We start from the raw sequence: 23,135 nt of genomic DNA, 5'->3' as shown, positions 1-23,135 counted from the left end.
CCTTACCTCTCTCCAAGATCCCTGGCTCTGATAGCCAATTAATTAGCCATTCCCAAGCTTTTTTTTTTTGGGGGGGGGGTCGTCTGATTCATCTTGAAAAAGGCCAAGCAATAAAAGCTGAATTTCAAGAGAACCCATATTCCACCTAATTGTTCTGTGAGAAAGCTGTATAATTCATTGTTTTCTTCCCAAGATTTAGCACATTAGCCAGCAAAAAAAACCACAAAAAAAATCCCCAACAAAACTAAAACACCTATCCAACAAAATGTAAATGTTTACACGTCTTTTGACGTGACCTGTTTTGGTCATTTTCTTCATAATTTGAACAGATATATCAGTTTTGTCTTGCTGTCCAGTAGCACTCAAAGATAACTGCCCTAAGGCATATTCATTTAAGGAGGAGCTTTCCAAAATGACAGCAGATCCTTTCTGATTATACTCAAAGGACTCCAATTCAGTATCGTAGCCATTTTTTCCATTCAATAGTGACTTAAATGAGCACTCCACCCTCATCTAGATGCAACTGTCTCAAAAATTATTGGTGTCATAATTGACTTGAAAAACAACTGAGAAACTGAAAAAAACCCCAAGCAACCAAAAAAAAATATGACCAACTAGAAAGCTATGTTTTCTAAAGATATTTCAAACTTGAAAAAATTATTTTCAGAAGGATATTTTTCCTTATTTTTCTGATTTTTAAACTTATAAAAAAATTGTAAGATTTGAATGGAAAAAAATCTTCCAGTTCTGCATTTTCTTCCTGTGAAACATTATGCCTATCAGAAATGTAGTTTCTGACCCACTTTGCCTTTTTCTCCAGGGCCGGGTGTTGATATGTGTCAAGGCTTTTGTATCTCCAAGAGCACTTACCAAAACAACTATTTGCATTTTCTTGGGAGGATCTAGGTACAAACTTACATTATATTGTATAATGGAGTACAGGATCACAGTGTTTCAATGGTGCTTGGCTGTATTTCAGGGAAATGCTTTTTCTCAAATTCAAAAAATAATGTCACAAAAAAATTTCTCATAGAACTCAGCAAGATGATAGTAAAATATCCAAAACATTTGTCTTTTCTGGTGGCAAGCTCTTTTTCCTGAAAACCAAGGAAGGCTCGGAAGAGAAGGAGAATACAGCTTACCTAAGATAAAGAAAAACCATAAGCATCCCTAAATTTAGCCATGGAAAAAGAGTACATCTACTTGTACAAAATATCAGTTGTCAGTGGTAGGATAGCTATGAAAAATAGAAGTGACACAAAAATCATTGCATATATTCGACATGTTAGGAGAACCTTGAGCAAACCTCTTGCCATATTTGGGTACGTTTATTTTCTCTCCCTCTACACCTGCAATACAAAGAGATCCCAGGAAGAAAATTACTTTATTGAAGAATTGGTGTAGACTGAATACTGGATTCCCACTGATTTAAATGAGGTGATTTTTCACTTAATGATACTTCTCAAGATAAACAAAGCTGGGAAATGAGGATGTTGGATTTTGCTGTCTGTGCTGCAGCATGATTGCTATTCCCATCCCTGGAAGTGCTCAACGACAGGTTAGATGGGGCTTTAAGAAAACTAGTCTAGTGGAAGGTGTAAGAACTACATGATCTTTAAGGTCCCTTATAACTCTAACCATTCTATAATTGTCTTCTAACATGTCACTGGGACTTGATTCTGTGTTTTGTTACCATTATGGAATTTGAAAGTTTATTGGTAGGCCAGATGTGAGCTGACCAGAGTTATTAAATGTTTGAATGATTGAGATAATTTGTCTTATTATTTTATTTTAATTTTACATTACCATTTCTAATTCTCTGTGTTTTCTGCAGGGTCTTTTTTTTTTTTTCTCTCTCTCTTTTTTTTTTTTTTTTTCACTTAAGAGAGGGAGTGAAAAGATGAATGTTTATTCTAAATGTGACCTGGATTATATTAAAATAACATATTTAATTTTCAGGGTGTAATTTTCACTTTGCTGTAAACCTGAACAGAAGATTTATAGCAACATACACTATTTTTAAAGTTGTTTCAGTAATACTCAGCAGTCAAATGATTATAATCTAAACTTACTAAGAATCCCTAAAGAGTTTATTTTATAAGGAAGCTAAGATGCATTGAAAAACAACGTGAGTTAAGGTCTTTTAGCCAGTGTGTTATGTTTCTGAAAAAATCAGTAATGATAATGTCTAATAAGACTGCATGCTGTTGTAGCTTTTAACTCAAAAAATTTAAGCCAATAGAAAAAGACAAGGTCATGGTAATGCTGCTTTTCTGTTTGCATGACTGGGGTCCATCTTTAACATCTTTGTATTCTGTTATTTCAGAGTCTCTTATTTGATGGAAATAAAGCAAATCTTTGCTGCATTTCAGAGGCAACAAGTAAAGGCAGCAACTTGTTGAGATTTTTAATATGAAAATATCTTGATATATGTTGATATATGAATTAAATAAGAAACCAAATTATGTTGGATTTCTTATTTATTTCATATATTTTGGCATTTTAGCTAACATTTTGTGTAAAATGTTTTTGAGGTAGTTAACTGTATGTGTAATTTTAATATATCTGTTTATATTACTGTTTTTTAGTCATGTGATGCAGGAAGGATTAATGTAATTTATATTCAAGCAAATCATGAAACTTCACATTGAAGTCATACAAGAAACTGTTACTAATAATCATCTTAGAAATATCATTTCTTAAAATATGAAGACAAAAACTGCACTCCTGCCTTGTTGGGAAGTGAATTGAAATAAGAATCCCTAGGCTTTACTGTGTGACCTTAACTCAGTGGAGAGCGGAAAGGAAGATATATGAAAATGGGTGGAAAAGATTTTTATTTTTTTAACAGCAGAAGATCATTTTCTCATGTTGAGGAACATTTTGTACACATATGAAGTCTTTTTTTTTAGTCCAAATTAACTTTAAAAGGACTGTAAAATATTGACTTTTTCCTTGCTTGGGTATCTCTTCTGCTTACATGCCTGTACAAAAATACTATCAGCAAATATACTTCCTTTGGTAAAAGTGTTTTATAGGTCCTTACTACTATATCCAGATGTGAGATTTCATCTGTTTTATTAATATGTGTACATAGTGATGATATGAAATAAATCTGTATTTTTTCAGGTTTTGTTAATATTTGAAAATAGAAGTAGTAATTATACCACATTCTAGCAAGAACAAAATGACATTTTATAGTACTACTAGCATCACTTGTGGCATACCGAATTATTCATATCTGACTCTGGTCTATTGATGCCAAATATGTCTGCAAGATACAACAGGGAAAGAATAAACTGGTGACTTATACTTTATATTCAAATTCAAGTTCTTTTGGGGGTTGCAAACATCTATGTTCCTCATGTTTTAGACATAATTGAAATGGGTTTTTTTTCCCTTGATTTTATGCAAGGATCAGACATTTATACAGCTCCTCTTAACCTTCCCCTCGATCAAATGCTCTATACAGTTGTTTATGAGCGTCAGACTAAATAGGTTTATTTTTTTATAAATAGAATGAAACACAACACCCTGATTTGTTTGGTGTCTAACCAAAGAGACCTAACTGTTCCAGTTAAGAACTGAACACTCTTAAAGACAATTTAGCATGATTTAATAGTGATAATAAAAAAAGTTAGCATTTATTAGACATCCATTCTTAAGTCAAAGTCCTGAAGTCAGAATGCCGAGACTGCACTGAGGAAAGCTTTTGTTATGCAATGCAGCATAGGACACCTGCAAACCCTTTCTTTCCCCATGGCTTCCAGAGTGCAGTTCCACGTACTCTTCAGTGGCAAAACCGGTTTAAGAGATTGTTTTTCTAACATCACTTGCTCATTCCTGCCCATATGCTAGAATTCATCACTTCTTCAATGTAGCAGTGCAACTATTTGTAGTGCCGCACTGTAAACTGAATCATTGACGTGAATAACAAACCTTGGAGATTCTTTTATTAATTCAGTTCATTTCAAAGATGTATTCTACGTTATGGCCTTACAAATGTTTTCAGCAGCACAAAAGAGAGGGTGGTGAATGAGAACAAGCAGTGGGGGGTCAAGGTGTGTGCATTTGTGTAGGGAGTGAGGACCCCTTAAATTAGCTTCACTTCCAAAGAAAATGCATACACCCTTAGTCTTCCACCTGCTCTCTTCTTTAATACAACTTCTATTCACATTGTTCTTCTGTTCCTCCCTTCAGGGGGTATTCACTGTTTAAAGCAAATATCTGGTAGTTGAAAATTCCATTCTCTTCAGCAAAGTGTAATTTCTCAGGTAGGAGGGCCTCATTTAATTCCCAATAGCCCTGCATACACTACCATAAATACCTGCAACCTCCCATCACAGTATAAGATTTTTAACACAGTCTTTCCTTTGTTTCAGATGTAGAAAGAAAGAGAAACTAAGGCAGGCATGATGAAGACAAACATATTCTAACACTGTCCATGCAGTTACTCCTGCTTCTATTGAAATTAACAACCTTCCTTTTACTTCAAAGGAAACATATTGCTGATGAACTGAAACAGTAGACTGAAAGACAGTAAATTGAAACAATATATTATATGACAGTAGCAGTGATCTCTCCAATTTCATGTTAGATCTTACATTTTATTGATAAAATTCCTGCCCATTTAAAAAAACAAATAAAAAAACCAGGCAAATTAGTGCAAGTGTGGAAACCCAACAGCCTGGGCATATGAAAGTGCTGAGGAAAGAACTGTAGCTTCAATAGAAAATTCCTAAATTTTTTCTTTTTTTTTTTCCTCAGAGTGGGACAACTGTTTCACTTAATAAATAATGGAAAACTAAGGAAATCATTTTATGGCCCTTTACTTACCTGTGATGACATCGCAGCAGAAATACGTTTTGTTTCAAATTGATGCACCATCACAGTATTACAGAGCCACAGAATCACAGAACCATTGAGGCCGCAAGGGACCTCTGGAGGTCAACTGGTACAACACCCCTGCCAAAGCAGGGCCATCTACACCCAGTTGCCCAGGACCTGTCCAGATGGCTTTTTGAGTATCTCCAAGGGAGACTCCACAACCTCCCTGGGCAATCTGTTCCAGTGCTCAGTCACCCTCACAGTAAAGAAGTGTTTCCTGATGTTCAGGCAGCACCTCCTGGCTTAACAGTCCCAACTTTGTCTTGTCTCCTATGAGTCATGCTCCAGTCCCTTCAATATCTTTGTGAACTTTGTAGGACTCTCTGCAGTACATCCATGTCTCTCTGAGACTGAGGAGCCTAGAAATGGACACAGCACTCCACGTGTGGCCTCACCAGTGCTGAATAGAGGGGAAGGATTACCTCCCTCAACTGGCTGGCAGTAGTTTTCCTAATGCAGTTGACTATACCATTAATGTTTTATGTTGCAAGGGCACACTGCTGGCTCATGTTCAACTTGCTTTCCACTAGGACTCCCATGTCCTTTTCTGCAAAGTTGCTTTCCAGCTCAGCATGCCCCCAGCATATACTGGTGCCTGAGTTTGTTCCTTCCCACGTGCAGGACTTTGTACTTCCTCTAAGTTCCTGTCAGTCCATTTCTCAAGCCTCTGGAGGCCTCTCTGGATGGCAGCATGACCCTCCAGTTATTCCTCCCAGTTTAGTGTCATCTGCAAATTGCTGAGGCTACACTCTGCCCCGTAATCCAAATCATTAATGAAGATGTTAAACAGGACTGAATCCGATATTGACCCCTGGGGTACACCACTAGTTAATAGCCTCAAACTAGACTTTGCACTGATGATCACCACTCTCTGAGCCAGGCTTTTTCAGGTAAATTTTAATCCATCTCACTACCTGCTCATCCAGTCCATACTTCAACTGCTTCCCTGTGGGGATCTTATGGGACACAATGTCAAGGACCTTACTACAGTCCAGGTAGATAATATCCACTGCTCTACTCCTCATCTACCAGGACAGTCATTTAACTGTAAAAGTTAAGATTTCTCCTTGGTGAAGCCAGGCTGACTGCTTCTAGTGTTTTTCTTTTCTTTTACGTGCCTGGAAATTGTTTCCAGGATTAGCTAATCCATCACATTACCAGGGATCAAGGTGAGGCTAACCAGCCTGTAATTAACTGTGTCCTTCTTGAAGATAGCAGTGACATTTGCTTTGCTCTAGTTTGCAGACACTTCTCCCAGTCACCATGATCAACCAAAGATTATAAAAAATGACCTCAAAATGACATCTGCAAGCTCCCTTAACACTTGTGTGTGCATCCCATTAGGGATCATGGACCCATGTATATCCAGTTTGCTGATCTGTTCCCTGTCCTGATCCTCTTCCATCAAGGGTACATCTTTCTTGTTCCAGCCTTCTTCCCATGTCTCTGGGACCTGGGATTCCCGAAAAATGGTCTTGCTAGTAAAGAACTAACGCAAAGAAGGCATTCAGCACTTCTATCTTTTCCATGTTGTCTGTAACCAGGTCCCCCATCTCACTAACCAATGGGCTGTCATTTTCCCTAGCCTGCGTTGCCTATGTATTTATAGAAACCCTTCTTGTTGTTTTTGGCTAGATTCAATTCTATTTGTCTGGATGGTTGGACAATGTTTCTGTATCCCTCCCAGGCTGTCTGTCCTTGATTCCACCCTCTGTGTGCTTTGTTTTCAGTTTGAGTTTGGCCAGGAGCCCCTTGTTCATCCACACAGACCTCCTGGCATTTTTGTCTGACTTCATACTCATTGGGATTGAACTCTTGAGATTAGAGGAGGTGGTCCTTGAATATTAACCAACTTTCTTGGGTTCCTCTTCCCTTGAGGGCCTTATCTCATGGGTTGCTTTCAAGCAGATAATTGAAAAAGCTAAATTCTGTTCTCTTGAGGCCCAGGGTTGTAAGGATGATTTTCATTATCCCCCCATCCTCAGGATCCTGAATTCTACCATCTCATGACCACTGCAGCCGAGGTTGCCTTTGACCTCCACATTCCCAATGAGCCTCTCCTTGTTAGTGAGAACAAGGTCCAGCAGAGCAGAACTCCTCTCTTTGTTGGAGCCTCTACCACATGGAGGAGGATGTTATCATCAATGCACTCCAGAAACCTCCAAGACCACTTATGGCCTGCTGTGTTGTTCCAAAAATCCTCCATGGGGGTGGTTGAAGTCCCCCACGAGGACCAGAGCCTGCAAACCTAAGACTGCTCCTATTTGTCTGTAGAGGGCATGATCCTCTTATTTGATCTGGCTGGGGGGCCCGTAGTAGATACAGCCTATGTCACCTTTACCTTTTATCCTAACTTTTAAATTCTCAGTTGGCTCCTCATCCATCCCCAGGCAGAGCTCCACACACTCCAACTGCTCTCTCACATAAAGTGCAACTCCCATTCCTCATCTTCCCTTCCTGCCTTTCCTAAAGAGCCTGTATGTCTCCATTGCAATGGTAGCAAAGTAATAAAAACCAAGCCTTTTTTCACACTGTGAGCACCCTGAGTGATATTATCGGGGTGGTGGGTTTTTTTTTTCCTGTTATCTTCTCTCTATCTTTACGTCTGAATCATTGCAACTAAGATTCATATTATATTCAAAATCTGTTATCCAGTCAGCAGCATGTACAGTTAATGGCACAGGCAGCTTCAGTGCTTCTTCTGGGAGTGGTGCTAATGGGAAAAATAATTCCGATCTGCTGCACAGGATATGAAATATCTACATGGGGTTTTCAATAATTCTCATAATTCACATAAGGAAAAAACTGACTGCCCAGTGCCAAAATAAATTAAGTCAGGTATAAACCAGAATATCTTAATTTTTGTGGTATTTTTGTTTTAATTTATTTTCAATTTGTTATGTGTGATCATTAAGGTTTCTGAAAAACTTCCAGGTGTAAAAAGAGAAGACTAAGTTCTTCGAAGTGGTGTTCATCCTGCTTTTCTTTTCCATTCCCAGAATTTCAGTTCATTGTCCAACTGAAGTACTAGCCTGCAACATTACGTTATGAAATATCTACATATAGCACATAAATTGCAATTTATGGGACTTCTATACCTATGTTTTAGAACTGTTCAGAATTTTTTTGTGGTGTTGTTCTCTGCCTGATCAGGAGATTTTCAATGGAGTTTTGCCTGTCAGAAGATGTCAGTTTGTTGAAGTCACATTGCTTGCTGATTTCAGTGAATCCTGTCTGATAATGAAAGTTAACTCCATTTCCCTGACTTCTTGGCAGCCTGCCTACCTGACCATCTTGGAGTTTGTCTGAGATAGAAGGACTTCCAAGCTTAGTGTCTAGCTGCTTCCCAGGAAGGATGGTATGATACAGGACTTGTGAAATTTTCAAATTGTTTAGATACTTTGCATTGCAAGCAGCCAGTTCCATGATGCAATGTTGGATGTAAGATTTCTGTATGACTAGGTCTATTTAAAAGGCCTCCTGTCCCCCTCCAGTTTAGAGCCTGACTCTCCTAGAAATTTTGAAATCTCATTCCCTGCACACACACCAAAGGAAAACTGGTTAGACTCAATGATCTCTGAGGTCCCTTCCAACCACCACAATTCTGTGATTCTGTGATTCTGTGATCTTTCTACTATCTTATTTTACTTTTAGCTTAAACTGCTGTAATATAAGTATTTTCTGTTTGAGCTTTCCTTCATATGGTGGCTTCTGTAAGCATATTCCTTTTAGTCCTTAATTTCTTAAAAAAAGATACAGCCCATATCCTGTGATGATTTCTATAAACAAAGGTCAGATATAAATTAGAAATAGAGAAAATGTTTCCTGTAATAAACTTTATTCTTTACATTGTTTTCCATGCATACGTCTCAAAAGTTATGTATATAGGAGAATAATAGTTGTTGGGGTTTGTTTTTTTTTCCAAATAGGGAAGTGGTGATATGGGTAAGTGACTTGACTAAGGTTACAGCACATTATAAGGTTGCAGATTATTATGAAGTTGAACAGAGTCCAAAGCCTATCTCTGTGTAGCATACTACAGAAATGTAGCTACTGTAAAGCCACAAAAATAGTAGGTAGCTAAATTTCATATTCAACAGAAAAGGTAAGTACTACAGAAAAAACCCCAACAGATCAAATTGTTCATTTTTCAATGTTTTTTTTTTGTTGTTGTTGTTTTTGTTCTGTTTTTCAGTGAAGCAAAATCAAAAGAAAGATGAAATTCCTGTGAGGCATGGCATCACATTTCTGGAAGCTCAGTCAAAGTATACAATTCACCTTGAAAGAAATGGAATTTGACTTTTTCCTTCTATGTAAGTCATTGTCTCTGGTAATAATGATTTCCTAGCACATATCCAGTCAAAAGATTAATAGAATTAAAATCTTTGTAAAATAAGCCTGTTCTCACTGACAGCTAACTTGTTTTTTTCCCCTTCCTTTTGTAAGACAGTAAACAGAAACAAAGCCTGCAGCAATACAAAGAAAGCTAGCACATTAAAGAGGGATTAGCTTAGGAGGCTATGACAGATGTAAAGTGCTTTGCACACATTGCTATGTGATGTTCAACATATGTTGTCAATTAAAAATTGCTTAAGAAATATTTAACAAAGCAAAGCTAACATACCCCTAGTTTGTAAGAATATATTGAGCTTATGCATCACTGCTCCTCATTTTATTTTTTCAGTTTTGCTGTAAGCTGAGGAGAATCTTATATAACATGACTCTCAACTACTTTATTTTTTAAAGTAGCACTTTAATTCAATGTATTGGAAAGCAGCATCCATTTCATCTTTTACTAAGATGATGACTGGATAATTTAGCAGGCAGAGAGACCTGCAAAATTAGTTAGTTTTCTGCAGTAAAGAATTGTTCACTACATTTGTGAAAATAGGCACCTACCTGCATTCAAGACATCATAGGCTTTGGCACATTCTTTACCCAGCTTTTGCTAATGCCAATTGTTGGGAAATCTTCTTAGTAAACACCAAGGCATATGACACAAGCTTCTAAGTCAAATTGCTATTTTATCGCCTTCATTATCTATTAGACCTGAATCTTTCCCCAGGCAAGACATCTGTCATCCTTCTTTTTCATTTTTTCTTTTTGTTCTTCTAAAATGATGAGGTTCTGTGCTCTATTCAACCCCTTGATAGCCACTAGGCACTCTGTCTTCTTCCCAAAATGCATTCCTTTCTACACAACTGTACCACAAAGCTTCCATTCAAGAAAATAACAAAATTCTTGTTAGAGAGATCTCAAGATCTCTTCACAAAAGATGTGCTCCTAGTGTTAAGAAATTCCTCAAAGCACAATTGCTGTTCCTATGACCACAAATGAAGAACTTTTTACCCCTGAGAGAACAGAGATTTGCAGTCACCTATGAAAAACACTGCTTATGGTTGTGGAGTATATGTTAACTCCTATGTGGAAGAAGAGGGACTGAACATGTGGGAGAAATCAACAATAGGTCCACAGAGATTTTGTAGTATCTGGCTATCCCCACTGACTCCTGCAGATAATCTCACAATGAATTAACATTTCAACTAAAATCTGTAGTTCCACTGGTAATAATATTCCTGTCTTGAATCTCCTCTGATGGAATTCTGTTTCCAATTGGAAAATATGAGAGTGTTTAAAAATAAAAGTTACAGTGTTTATTCCAAGAATCTTTGTACTTCTCAAACACATATTGCAGACTGCTGCATACATCGTCTGCTGATTATATGTCATCCCAACTCCTACTTCCTTTTAAATAAGATATAAAAGTACTCAAGAGGTATTCAGAGAACTGTGAACTATATGTGCCCTTAAAATGTGTTGTTGATATGGGAATTCACACTAAATTTCTGTGGTGATGGATGTTTGATTATAAATTGAACTATTAACTAGGAAAAATTGAAACATATACTCAAACATTGCAACATACATTAATTTAAAAGAACAGTGTAGAACACATAGATTTCTGCCTTGGTGAGAGAAATAAAAAGGCTTGGAGGAGAAGGAAAAGATTTTGGTTTTCTTTATATATAAAACTGAAACTACTGAGTAATTACTTTGTTCTTGCTCTTTAATTTTCTCCTTCCTCTATTTTTTAATAAATTCTATGGGATTATAAACATAAATTTAAAAAGTGACAAATGTATCATATTGATCCTAAGAATTGGTAGATCATGTTGCACAATCCAGTTTGAAATCCAAACTAACAGAAAATATATTCAAAGCATATTGTTTCTTGTTTTGATCAAAAATAAAATTAAAGTCTGAGAAGAGTGTAACATCTTCAGAATTTTATTATTATTCAAATATACCAAAAAGTATTTTAGTAATAAGAGAAGCTTTTTGTTTGTTGTATATTCTGAGTAGAAACTTCAAGTATTTAAAGTCTGATACTGCAAATTGCAGCTTTGTTAGTTACTCAGATACACTTTTAGTATTGTTTGGTTAAGTATAACCTATACATTCACAAGGAGGACTGAAAAACCACGTGGGCTTTGAAAGTCTCAAGGCACAGTAGCTTATTAAGGGAAAAGATAAGAAAACTTGGGAAATTGTATTAAGTATTTTAAACCTTCCTTCTTGTCCACACAGGCCTTGCCTAAGGCATCATTACAATGAAAGGTAGGCTACTATGAGATTTATCAGCTATGTGCAGAGCTTGAATTGACATTCACGCAAAGAAATGGAAAATGCATGAGCTGGCCTAATTGTGGATAGTAAAGCTGTGTCCTTGTTGAAGTAATTTAAACTGATATTCTGTATTGAAGCTTAATATGAAAGATAGTTATTTCCTTCATAAGGAGTAAAGGATTTTCAATATTCTTAAACACTTGTTGGGTATTTTGTATCTGATTAGTATCTGACAGTATGCCTTTCAACTTTTCTTACTGCATTAAATTAAGTTTATCAATGGTCAGTTTCAAAATAACAAACTCTCCTGATATATAGGGAAGATTGTTCCATGTATCAAATTTATTCCACAGTATTGCCATGCTATGTTTTCTGCCAGGTACCAGTTACTTTATTTTCTACTTCTCTGCTCTGATTTTAGTCTTATGGTCCAATTTTTTTTTTTTTTTTCTCTTTTTTTTTTTTTTTTTTTACTTTTGAAAGCAATTTTGGTGTTGTTTGCTATGTATTTTTTATGTATTACTGAAAACACCAATATAAAGATACCAAAAGAAAGACTTTAGTGTTCATATTCTTTTCATGAGTTTATTATCAGGGTATGTTAGAACAGTTTTGTGTCTGATTAAAATGTTGACTGGCTTCTGAAAGAAAGTGTATACATGCCTTGTGAATTGATATTCAAGTTTGTGGGTAGCTTTGCAGATCTTGAGAGCTAACTAACTGGAATAGATCTGCTGACTTCATCACTCTTCACCTAAGTGATGTCAATTAATACTAGCTCTGAAATTGAAAATATGCAGGTATTTCTAGAATTCGCATTTTTGTGAGGTTTTTGTAAATTTACAGTAATTTTTTCAAAAATTTTTTTCAGATTTAAAAAAATAATTATTGATATGTTAGAATAATTTTAGATCCATCAGAGTTGCAACCACTTATGGTTTATAGCAGTTTTCTCCCAGAGATGTCTATGTCCTCTTTTCTGGAACCCATATGCCTATAATTTTTATGACCTGTTTCTCTGTTAAAAGTGCTGGTGGTAAGCTGTGGAAAGATATATTCTTCAATTATTAGTTAGCTTGTATAGACACAAAATGTGCAAGACTTCTTCCTTTTTGACCTATGGTATGGAGACCCTCATGGTTTGTAAAAGCAGAGTTGTGTGCTATGGTGGTGAACTGTCATGGGTGTTAATTAATGTGTTAGTATTAGCACCACACTACATTGCAATACGGTCATTACAGAAGCATAAGTGTACATATATCCTTAACTTGTGTCTGCAGAGTTGATTCCCCACATCAGTAGTGAGACTTGTTGAAACTAGGTCTCTCTCTTCAGTTTACTAATCCAATTGCCAATTTACACCAGCTGTTGAATGGTAAATTGTATTGGGTTTTGCCTTCATGGCCTACATATATCAAAAACTTTTGGCTGCTATTTGTTTTTGATGCAAACTACTTCTATGGAAATGGTCACATCCTCTCTATCTCATCAGGCTGCAATGTGCATATCAATCTCCTTAAGCTGTGCTTAGCAGAAACAGTCCTGTGGGGAAAAGGTAGGGGGGCAGTGGACAAATTAGAATTTACAAGAGATTTATCTTCTACTTTTTTATTCGGTGTACAACTTTCTTGCATGTAGCTCTCACAGTAGACGCTGTCATCTGAAACTAAGCTGGTTGTGCTGTGTTTTGAACTTTCATTATTTTATTGCAAAATCCTAATCAGAGGGTTTTTTTCATCTGCCACTTTAGATATCTAATAGAAAGTGAAAGTTTACAATGGCGCAGAAATGGCTGAAAGGTAGTGACAGATGAGTTTACACTGAAGAGTTCCCTTATGCAGGATTTTGTGCTGTCAAAGCTATCTGTCCAAACCTGCGTGATGAGAACACATTTTTTAACCGTTTGGAGAATTTAAATCCAAGTCTTCAACTTGACTTTACTTAATCATTTCTCATGTATCTGATGATGGCTGTAGAAAGGCATGAAAAATCCTAATGTGCAATGGCCCAGAAGTGTAAAAATCAGACTCAAATAAAAATATGCATCCAGTTTCTATATACACAAGAATAAATTCCAGAATGCAAGCAACTGGAAAATATATAACATGAAAAGTTGTCTGAAATGGAAATGATAAAAGTAGGGACTTAACCTTATTCACTTGGTTTCTGTCGTTTGGAATGTTTCACTTCCTTCTTTCACAGGCAGGATTCTTAAAACATGCCTTCTGCTTCCTTTAAGTTTTGCATAATTGTATTGGTTATTACCAACACAAATAAAACCAACAGCTTTTAAATTAGAAAATATATTGTTAATTAATCTGATGAATTGCCACCTTTTCAAATAACTCAGTCTCTGAAAGATAAAATTCATTTGTACCCCTAAATTATCTACAATGCAGTCTGGCTAAAGTTTTGCACTACTGGAGGAAACCATTGGAGGAGATAATTTAAAAAATGGAGAAGTGGTTATTATCTTTAGATCCTGAAGACAAGTAGCATTGAGATAGGTCTTGATCCTGTAATACAGTTGTATAGGGACATAGTTTTCAAGGCACACTACCACAGTGCTCCAGGGAAATCAATGAAGTGTCTGCCCAGACAAAGGAGATGATTGTTGCTTAGAACTTCCTGTCAAGCTGTGTAATTCAGGGACTTAACAGACAGTTAGCTAATTTCACTTGAGTCATTGTCTATTTTGATGAGCCATAGATGAAGTGAATTTGGTTTAATTTAACAGAGGGATGGAAACAGTGGGTTCGTTTTGTCATATATTTTATTAATATTTTCGACAACTCACCACCTTCTCCATGTTTAGGAGATCTACTTTTCACTATTGTGATAGAATATGAAAAATAGTATATTTCCTCACCATTCCAAGGTCTGGAATTTTTTGTTTTGTTTTTGATAGTCACAGTATTTTTGTTCCTAAGATAAATTTATTTCAATTGTTATTTTCCATTTCTCTGAATATTCAGAAAAATATTCTTCCCAATTGAGGGTAGAATATAAGTCTCATTTTTAAAAACTTCATCCTATCAACCTGTTCATATCATTACTGATTAGGAATACCACTGGAGCTACCTACTTTATCTGTAGAGGAAAATTGCAGATGTGTAAATGGTCACTATATCATGGCTGAAGGTCTTTATCTACCTCATGGTAGACTCATCATAGAGAGAATCTCATAGATTTACTAGTTGAAATTGAGCCAGTAAATTAAACAATATCAAGGAACATTAGTGGCCATGATGATGCTATATTCTTTATTGCTAAATTATTAGAAATTCTGTAGAATCATTTTAGCTCATATAAACGCTCCTGGTTATTTTCAGGCACCATTAAGGAGGGAGCATGACTAAGGAAACAGTCCTAAAAGGCAATTTGGTTGTTGCCACTCTCTCTTGGAAGGTAAGGGAACATCACAGTCTGGATATGAGCCAATCCATATCACATAGCCTGAGTGTTAGTAAACAACTCCAGGCATATTTAGTTTATTAACACAGATGTATATGTGAGTGTTAAACTGTACTGATAAATTCAGTAACCTTTGTTAATTTATTTATTATGACGGGAAAATTAGGCTTTCCCCCTTGGCATTCTCCTGGAGAAAGTGGCGAATCATGGCATAGACAAGTATACTCTTCACTGGATAAAAAACTGGATGGATGGCCATGCCCAGAGAGTTGTGATTAATGGGGCGAAATCCAGTTGGCGACCAGTCGCCAGTGGTGTCCCTCAGGGCTTGGTTCTGGGTCCAGTCTTGTTTAATATCTTTATTGATGATCTAGATAAGGGGATTGAGTGCACCCTCAGTAAGTTTGCAGATGACACCAAACTAGGTGGGAGTGTTGATCTGCTTGAGGGTCAGAAGGATCTACAGAGGGATCTGGATAGGTTGGATCAATAGGCCAAGGCCAATGGGATGAGGTTTAATAAGGCCAAGTGCCCAGTCCTGCATTTCGGTCACAACAACCCCAGGCAATGCTACAGGCTTGGGGAAAAGTGGCTGGAAAGGTGCCCAGCAGAAAAAGACCTGGGAGTGTTGGTGTTAAGTGCCGGCTTAACATGAGCCAGCAGTGTGCCCAGGTGGCCAAGAAGGCCAACGGCATCCTGGTGTGTATCAGGAATAGTATGGCCAGCAGGAGTAGGGAAGTCATCGTGACACTGTACTTGGCACTGGTGAGGCCTCACCTTGAGTACTGTTCAGTTTTGGTCCCCTCACTACAGGAAGGACATTGAGCTGCTGGAGTGTGTCCAGAGGAAAACCACTAAGCTAGGGATGGGTCTAGAGAACAAGTCATATGAGGAGAGGCTGAGGGAACTGGGCATGTTTAGTCTGGAGAAGAGGAGGCTGAGGGGAGACCTCATTGCCCTCTACAGCTACCTGAAAGGAGGGTGTAGAGAGGTGGGTGTTGGCCTCTTCTCCCATGGGAATAATGACAGGACCAGAGGAAATGGTCTAAAGCTACGGCAGGGGAGGTTTACATTAGATATTAGGACGAATTACTTTACTGAGAGGGTGGTCAGGCACTGGAACAGCCTGCCCAGGGAGGTGGTGGAGTCACCATCCCCGGAGGTATTTAAGAAATATGTATTCATGGCTCTTCAGGGCATGCTCTAGTGCCCAAGGTGATTGGTTTGTGGGTGGGTGTGAGGTGGTGGGGTGTTGTGTTTTTTCTTTTGGTGGTGGTGGGTTGGGTTTTTTTTTGGTTTTTTTTTTAGGGTTGGACTTCATGATCTCAGAGGTCCCCTCCAACCATGGTGATTCACCATGGTGATTCAAGCTTTTCTTGCTTTAAGTCCATCCCACTTTTTGTACTTATCTATTATTTTTTTTCATTTTGTCTCCTCTCTATGTCTCTCTTTTGCCTCCTTTTTCACCCTCTTTTTAAAATAATGATCCATCTCCCATTGCAGGCAAGAGCAGGGCCTTCTGTCTCTGTGTTCAGTCACACTCCACCCACTGTTATGTTCCTGTTCTGTTATCTTCTCTAAGCTTTTTATCCACATTGTTTCTTGTCTTCTGTTCACTCCCAGTCACAAAGAATTTGTGGCATGTTCAAAAGTTTTCAGGTCAAATGTTATAAATTGGATATGCGGGGTTCTAACTTAGCAGCTACAAATTTAGAGGTGAGTTGACGTTATTTTAGGCAAACGTTAAACTTTTAAACATGTTTACTGGCTTATGTATTTACCAAAAGAGAGAGAAAAAGAATAGAAACTACTAATATATATTGATTTTAAGTAGTAAGAAACTACTGAATTATACTGATATTAACATCACTACTTTTTATTTTAGTGATTAGAGAGAAAGGAGGAAAAACTAAATTCACTGAGACTAATCATAGCTAAATACTTAATCAGGCTATCAGGAAGTAAATCTAAAATAAAATAGACTTCTTTTTTCATTATTAAAAAGTTTGGAGAGAAAATAAAAATATTTTCAAGGGTAAAGGAATGCAGCATTCCTTTCTGGTACCCTGAGCCCAGCTGGAACAAGTGCAGAGGAGACTCGGTTTCCCTTGTATTTATCACAGCAACCCTCCAGTAAGGTTAAGCTTCTTACCTTTCTCCCCTTTTGGATTAGAGTTCCATTACACTTATTTCTCTGCTGTTGAGACACTAAATTGACATTATGTGTTGACTGCTACACCGTCATGCTATATTTCTTGTTTCTTTTGAAAATCAGTTTCTTGCATAGTTAGCCATTAAACTTTGTTTCAAAACCTGTTTAGATTTAGTCTTAATATATGCATAAGTATTTTTATATTATGAAGGATAATTTTGATAAATAAAAACTAATTTGGCTCAAAAACCACTGAATTCAGAGGGCAAATCTGCAGCTGTTTTAAAATTAATTAAAAAATGAAGTAATACTGGTTATTTTTCTAGCATTGTGTTGATTTACATCATCTGTGTATTTGAACGGCATCTGTGTATTTGACTTTATACATCCAAAATATATTGCATATATAATCAAAAGATGTGAGTTTAGCCCTCCAATAAACATTCTTAGAAATCAGTTGCATATTTTTAAATTTGAACTATCCTCTGTTCCCCAAACCTTGTTTGATTTATAAGGCAGTAAATTACTTTCAGGATACCATAGTCTGAAACTGCTGATAGCTCAGATTAAGATTTTTCTATCACCATGCAAGGAAATCATTTAAACACTACAGCCTGGTTTCTGTCTAGTGCTTTGCAAAAACAGGAAGGGCCATCTACCTCTTTGCATAGCACATTTAAGGGAAGTAGAAATGATAGTCACCTTGCTTTGCTGTTTGAAATAAAAGCTCTGTAGAACTGCTCTGTATGCAGGCACATACTGTGATGAGGAGAGGTGGAGATGACAGTAGAGCTGCACGGGCCATATAGCCTGCGGTTCAATTGGTGGAACAAAACTGACATGTACGAGAAAGCTTTCTTTGCCTCATAATAAATTCAAAAGAAATATTCTAAAAAGTGCCTCTGATTTGTTTACAGTGGCTTGCCTTTCTAGTCCAGAGTTATTGACTTTTAAAATTTTTAGCCTGTGTCTTGACATTTCATACTAACAGTTAGCTGTCAGCTCAGAGTCAGAGTTCTTAGCTTTCTCCTTAAGCTGCCTCAGTTATTTCCTTCTTCTAAGGTGAGATAACATGTTCTAAGAGTGCCTGTTACTGTCTGTTGCCAAAAAAAGGAAACCCATCCATACGCAAGTGTTTATAAAAGTTTACAGTCAGGTAAACTGAATTCTATCCTGAATGTCACTGAAATATATAATTTTCTCGTTAATTCAAGATCTCTAGGTCATCATACCGGTTACATTTTATACTTACAGATTCTTATTGTCCAGCATGTCCAAGGAGAAACCACATGCCTAAAATGTAGTTCAGCATCTTCTTTGATTATTCAGTTCTCTTTTTCTTTGGCTTGACAAAAGCATCTTGATTTACTTTTATCCATTAAGAATGCTGTTGCAAATAAAATTTTCTCATCTTGACCTCTGACTCTTCTACATTCCTTCACTGGTATCTTCTATATGGAGTCAAACATAAACGATATGTTTTCTCTTTCAAGGTCTTTGACAGACTTTAGCTTTCTTCTTTTGTTCAGTATTGAGAGGCTGTCTCCTTATCCTGATCATAGGTCCAGTCCGCCATCAGAAATCTAACAAGTGGATAACTGGTTCTTTATGATTGCTCCCTTGACTCTCCTCTTCATCACTGCTTTTTCACAGAAGCATGTACAAAACACTTACTCATTGTTCTCATTGATATCTCTCTTTTGCTGTGATGCTTAGAAAAAAGTAACAATTAAGCAGAAGATGTTTTGAGATCACTGCAGATCTTTACAACTAACATTGTTTCACTGTTTCCTTATAGTCTGACGGGATTTTATCTGTGTCTATTTGTTCTATCTTATATCATACTTAGGGAAAGAGTTATCTAACATTATCTGTCTGAAAATTAGGTAGACCCCTATTCTAAGCACGTTATTTCTGCTCCCTTTCTGGTTGCAGTAGAGAGAGAAGTGATTAAGATGGTAGTGTTGAATCAGAGTTCATAGAGAGAACCTAGCTTGGCGTACAGAGCAAAGCTTAACCCAGAAGTTTAACTTTAGACAGCTTAATGTAACTGAAATTAATATTACTCTTAAATTTTAAATTGGCTGAGATAGAGACATTTTTTCTTCTGCTTTCATACAGGATTTAATACAACAGGATCTAGGTCCATAATCTGACCTAGACTAGTTACCAACATGAAACAGTTACTAACATAAAACCAGAAAAAATAGTTACTCCAGTAAAATTAACAAACAACAGAAAAAGAAAATTGGAAAAAAAAGAGCTTTTAGGAATAATCTGTGTTTAAGAGAAAGAGTTGTGGATTCCTATAGTGCAACCTTCCCTGTAGTTTACTTCTCCTAAGCACTAATATTTTAATACTCATGACCATTTCAATTGAAATGACAAAAAAAGTATTCCACTCTTCCCCATACCCCACCCTGCCCCAGTACTACAATAATAGAAATATTGTTAAGGGAAAAATTTTGATCAGCTATTAAATTATAACAAGGTTTCATTAGGAAAGCTGTGTCTTTAAATGTATAGTCACTATTATTGCATTTTAGTTTAAAACATAATGACTGTTTTCAGCTATTCTTGTGTTGAATATTTTATGTAGGCAGGTAATGAGAGAGAAAAAACTTCTAATGTAGCTGATTACAGAAGATGCAACATAATGTAATTTAACAGATGACACATGCCATTACAGATTAATGAGATTTTTAGACTAAGCCTCATCACTTTCTTTGTTGTTGCAAGATTTAAGCAGAATTCTAGCATTTTTAAATAAAACTTTTAACTCCATCTGCCAAAGAACAGCAACAATATATTTATTGGCATTAATGACTGTCTTCGTGGTTTTGATATAATGACATCTGTCATTAAAATATAAAAAAACCTTAATTTTAATAACGTTTTGAGCTATTAAACTTTAAAACTCTCTGAAAGAAAATTGAAGCTAATATTCTAATAATATGTACCCATTCTGTACCATTTGACTTGGCATTCTGAACAGCACACAGACAATTCAAGCAAAATATTTTGATTAAAAATAAGAAATATCTATTTAAATTAAAGAAAATATGGTAGGACAATCTGTTTTATTACTGGTTAAGAAAGAAGCTTCTATTATTTTATCTCTATATATTTTGTAAGCAGAGAGTTGCTGATACCTGCCTTATGTTGGTGTTGGTGGGTTTTTCGTTGTTGTTTCCCCTGTCTTTCAGTGTACACTTTCTTTTCACGCCAAGTGACTTTTAAGTATTTTGAACCACCAAAACAATGGCTGCTGGTAGACCACAGTATGAAGTCTGCAAGTGGGTAAAAGGATCAAAGCACAGCTGTGCCACCTCTGTTTAGCCACAATACGAAGAGTGGAAAAATGTGCTACATAAAGCTTTGATGCATGAGCCAGATACCATTTTCAGTCTGTTGTGGATGCTTTTCCAACAGCACATATATCAGCTTCCCAGCAAGAATGTTAAGCTTAGCTGTCTTAGCAAAGTCTGAGGATCACAGAGTTTTTACCAGACTCTAATACATCTCTCTAGTGAGTTCTTTTTTTTTGCAGAAATAGTGTCATTATGAATTAACATTTCCATTCTTATTTTGAAAATTATATCAATATTTTCTTGCTTATCAACAAAAAATCATTCCCTTTGCTTTATATGAAACCAAATATATGTGTTGTCTGTCAGCAACTATTTACAAGGACAGACATTGATCCAGAGTTACATTAGGTACTTTAGTCATTGAAGAAGAAAAACATTGTTTTTCTGGAACTGCATAGTCTAGTTGACTAATTTGAAGGTCACAGTGGTGAATATATCCTGATACTTTTTTGTTCCTTACTTTTTGCACTTCTTTCAAATAATTGTAGGATGTTCCATTAATAGAAATGGGTTAACAGAGTTTTGTATTTTTCAGAGTTATATCTTTTTATTATGAACAATTTTAGAATTATCAGTTATATATTATCATATATTAAATGAAATAGATAATATAGCTATATATTATCAGATATATTCAGTAATATATCTTGCCAGGTTTTGTTGTTGTAGCTCTTTGTTAAATATATGTATGCATCTGGACTGTTGGAGCTGTCTATTTCTTTTCTTTACCTTTTACTATTTTTTTAATAAAGATTTTGCATTCTTTCCTATATTTGCAAGCTTCACAACAAATTCTAAAATGACAAGGTTTAATTGAGATAAATGATTAGTATATAATTTGAAATAGTTTAATCAGAGCATCACTGATTTCAGCACAGTGTAAGCAAACAAAAGTTACATTTTTATCAGAGGTATTATTCTAAGTTGTCAATGAGATGTTGCAAACAACTGGAAGGCTGAAAGTAGTATTATCTGTACGATTCCTCATCAGTAGAGATTCAGCACTTGAAACATCCTACTCCTAACCTCAGAGTTAGAATGGTCATCCTATTTTGAATTGAGAGGGAATTTACATTTCACATCAAATTTTTAGTTCATTCTAATGTGACAACTGTTTGAATTTCTATGATTATTTATAAACTTTACTTTTCATGTCCACTATTTTTACAAGTCTGCTGGTACTGAAGGTGCTCTTTCTTTCTTCCTCTGGTAGATTTTGATTAATCTTAATACAGATTTGAGGTTGATTCCTACATGAAAACCCTATGTGGTCCTTGGTGTACAATAAATGAGATGTAAGATAAATAGTCCTCTAAAACCTTCACAGATAGTTATGTACATCAGAGTTACCTGTAAATGATGAATTCTGTTACAAGAAGAAAGGTGATCCCATTGAACAATATATACCTAATTTAAATGAAAATTGCAGCTAGTGGAACATATCCTGCCACAGCCAGAACTGATGTTTTCTGATTTCCAGTCCAGTGCTTCATTCCCAAGATCACGTACAGGACACCAATGCTAATAAGAGCCTATGAATATGCATGTTAATTATTGGTTTAGCTTAGTGCAGCTTTTTGTTTAACTATGTTACTATTTCTGCTTTTCCTGTTACAAGCCAATAATTTTTATCAGTTTATGTCTTTTAGGTGCTACAGCAGAGAAAGGATTCTGAAAGAAGGAAATTCTAGAAGTCTGAATGAACTGGAGTAAATTAAATGCAGCACAGCAAGAAGCACAGTAACTTTTGTGGCACAGATATAATGAGACTGATGAAACTTGTCATCCTTGATACAGCAGTAGTGTGGTACAAGACAAGAGCTTGGAGAGCTAGGACAAGTGGAATTTTGAACAATATTGGAGGTCTGATGAAGCCTTTTGGATATATGTGAGTGAATAGGAAATTCTAGTGAAGAGACTCATCTCACATACAAGGACGTGAAAGGAACAAACAGATATTATTTGCATCTACATTTTAAAAATATTGCAGGACTTACCAGCCATGACTCTGATAGATATATAAGAATCTAAATAAGATATTGTGGGAGATTAAGCAGAAAAGAAAGGGACCAGAGACAAAAGCTATTAGCTAAAAAGAAGATTCTGGCAAAATAACTTTTCATGTTCAGATGACTACAGGATATATGACCTGAAAGGAAAAAAACGTGCAGGATACCCAATAGCAGTAAGAGGAAAAACGGCAGGTGATGAGAAAGATCATCATAGGAGGAAAGAGAAGAATGCTGAAGCAAAGATATCCAAAAATAAGTGACTATTGATGGTCTGCAAGAGCACAACCTCAGGTCCTGATCCAAGCTAAACATAAGGAATAAGTGTTTCTGAGACAAACTGAATCCACACTGATAGAGAGGCTGTTGTAGTATAGAAAGCTGTAATTCTGGAACCACTGGAATTTTCCATGGGCAAGAACTCTGTGTTAGCATGTCCGTATATGTATCTAGCTACTCATATATTTCAGATAGGTATGTACTGTAGAGTTGGTCTATCTAAATGGAATGTTGCCATGATATACTCTGCTTTTACACATTCCATTAATATTTTTAAGGTTTACTCAAATAAAAAACAAATTGGATAAAAGCATGAATAAAGTCCCTTAATATTATTAATTAAAGTATAACTAGTTTTGTAGTTGTCAAAAATATTTCTTTGACACTGATATTTAC

Source organism: Calidris pugnax, unplaced genomic scaffold (genome assembly GCF_001431845.1).
Source record: "Calidris pugnax isolate Ruff unplaced genomic scaffold, ASM143184v1 scaffold20, whole genome shotgun sequence".
NCBI lineage: Eukaryota > Metazoa > Chordata > Aves > Charadriiformes > Scolopacidae > Calidris > Calidris pugnax.
This window is presented reverse-complemented; position numbering follows the sequence as displayed.